This window comes from Tupaia chinensis, unplaced genomic scaffold (genome assembly GCF_000334495.1).
Source record: "Tupaia chinensis unplaced genomic scaffold, TupChi_1.0 Scaffold145652_1, whole genome shotgun sequence".
NCBI lineage: Eukaryota > Metazoa > Chordata > Mammalia > Scandentia > Tupaiidae > Tupaia > Tupaia belangeri.
Window position 1 is genome coordinate 1,952,465 of NW_006205509.1, and position 2,193 is coordinate 1,954,657.

The 2,193-nt window shown below is 59.4% G+C and overlaps 1 long non-coding RNA gene across 1 annotated transcript in view; it reads right to left on the reverse strand.

Annotated features, from left to right (window-relative positions):
* The window catches only part of LOC102487136 (uncharacterized), a 2,882-nt gene extending 695 nt beyond the window's left edge, over positions 1-2,187 (reverse strand). The window contains exon 1 of the long non-coding RNA XR_337367.1: positions 33-2,187. This is a non-coding gene — a long non-coding RNA (uncharacterized LOC102487136). The remainder of the gene's footprint in view (positions 1-32) is intronic.
* Between the last annotated feature and the right edge of the window lie 6 nt (positions 2,188-2,193).

The following is a 2,193-nucleotide window of genomic DNA, read 5'->3' on the forward strand; positions in this document are numbered from 1 at the left end:
ACAGGACGGCGGCCCCGGGCAGCCTGTCTCACCTTGGAAGCAGCGGCTTGTTCCAGGGATGTGGGCCCTGGGATCATGGGAACAGGAAGGGCTAGGAAGCCAGTGCCACCTGTCGCTTGCCTTGGGGTGCCCTCCTGGGTCATGACAGAGCACTGCTGGAGCAGGAGGTAGGGATGGGGACTGTTCCTAAGTGAGGGCCTGTTCTGGGCTCCCAGGGAGGTGGGAGCAGGGCAGCTGCTGGGATGTCCGGGCTCTGCGGTGTGGCCGGTCCATCCAGGCTGTCCTGGGACATGTCTGCATTGTAGGACTAAGACCCACAGCCTCCCAGTCTCTTCTCCCCGCCCAGGCCTGAGGCCCATGAGGTTGCCTGGGGCCTCCTATGGATATTCTGGAGGGAATCCTGCCTTGCCCCACCCCTTCCCCAGGCCCTGCCGAAGCCCTTCTGTGCCTCTCATTTCCTCAGCCCTCCCCGTCCGCTCTGCGTTGCTGGCTAACCCCTGGCCTCTCCTGGGGCCTTAGCGGTTAGTTGGCAGTTCTCCTATGCCCTCCCCTGGCCACTCACTCAGCCCAGAGTCTCTAAATCCCCTTCTCCCCGTATCTCGGCACCTCTGCAGTCTGGCGGCTTTCCAGCCAGTGCTAAGAGCCAGCACCAGTGCCTCAGCTGGTCACATGGGATGAGGCCAAGGCTCCTTATCAACCTTCAGGCTGCTGGGATCTCAGGCAGGCTGTGCGTGTGTGCCTGCGTCAGTCACCCAGCCCGTGGAGGTGCCTGTTGGGGAGGGAACCAGGGGACCACAACCGGTGGGGGGTGACATGCTGCCAGTGCACATGGCCGACTCTGGGCCAGTGGAAAGTTACTGGGTGGAGACAGGGAGTCGCCCAGTAGATACCAGGATCCTCCCTAGGCCTCTCCGTTCAGGGCTCTCTCCTCTTCCCCTAGGCTGGGGGCTCCGCTTGCCCCTGGCAAGGGTAACTAGGCATGCCATTAGTCTGTTTCCCACCCACCCCACCTTCCTTCCTCCTGACCTTCAAGAACTGCTGCAGAAGCATTTGATGTTTTGCTCCATCTCTGGTATTGGAGGAGAGAAGGAACCAAAAACCGCCAGCGGGTGGCGAGCGTGCAAGGTCCAGGCTGTTGGGGGCCTGGGTATGAGTGCACCAGCCTAAAGTAACCCGTTGTGGCAGTCCTGCAAGGCAGCACTCTGAGCTGAGGGACTCAGAGAGGTTGGTCCAGGGTCATCCAGCTGGCCAGCAGCAGATCTTGGTTCAGGCCCTTGGTCCCTCAGAGGCATCACTCGGGCCTCCCAGCCTGGGAGTTGAGGATGCAAGGGAGCCCAAAGAGGCCTTGGCACCACCCGATGTTCCATCTCCCTCCCAACCCCCCAGGTTTTGCACTCGGAGGGTTCTACCTTCCGGACACGAGGGGGCAGACATGATTTCTGGTTTCTGATTCCAAACCTTTTGCCAACAGACTCGTAGCATTAGGCAAGTGTTTCTTGCTGTTTGTGTGATTAGATTTCCCTACTTGCAGGGTGGAAGTTTACAGCCAGGAGGGGGCAGGGAGAGGCACTAGAACACGTATTTCCACTGGCTCCTCACCCAGTTGTCACGTCTCCTCCCTCCTCCGAGGCCCCTTGGGCTCCTCTCCTAATCACTGGCCTCAGCTGTGAGGGCTTACCCTGCCCCCATTGCCCTTCCACTCAGACTAGGCCTTAGTCAGGCTTCCCAGAACCCACTTGTCTAAGTCCTCCTCTTCTTGAGATAATTTATGCAGAAACCAGGGCTTGAGAAGCTTATCCAAAGCTAAGCCCCTAAAACTTGGGGGAGCGGCCAATCATAACAGGACCCACCAAGTCGGCTCCTTCCCAAAGGGGGGGCGGCCTGGCGGACGATGCTGTGGTCTCCTGCTCCAGTCCGGATTTGGGCTTGGGACACTGCTGAGCTGGCAGCAGGGCCAGAATCAAAGCCTGGGTTCCCCCCTCCATTCCAGGCAGCGAGGAGCCCCGGAACACCTGAATGGGTCTTGGAAGGAGGAAGGGTGGGGGAACAGGATTAAGAGAAACTGAAGCTGTGCAGCTGAGCTGTGGAAGAGGCGGGGAGCCTCACATTTTTAGTCTGGGTGGGGCCCAGGAAAGGCAGGTTGAATTTTATAGAGCTAGAGACAGCCAGGAATGACTCCCCGTGATGAGGTCA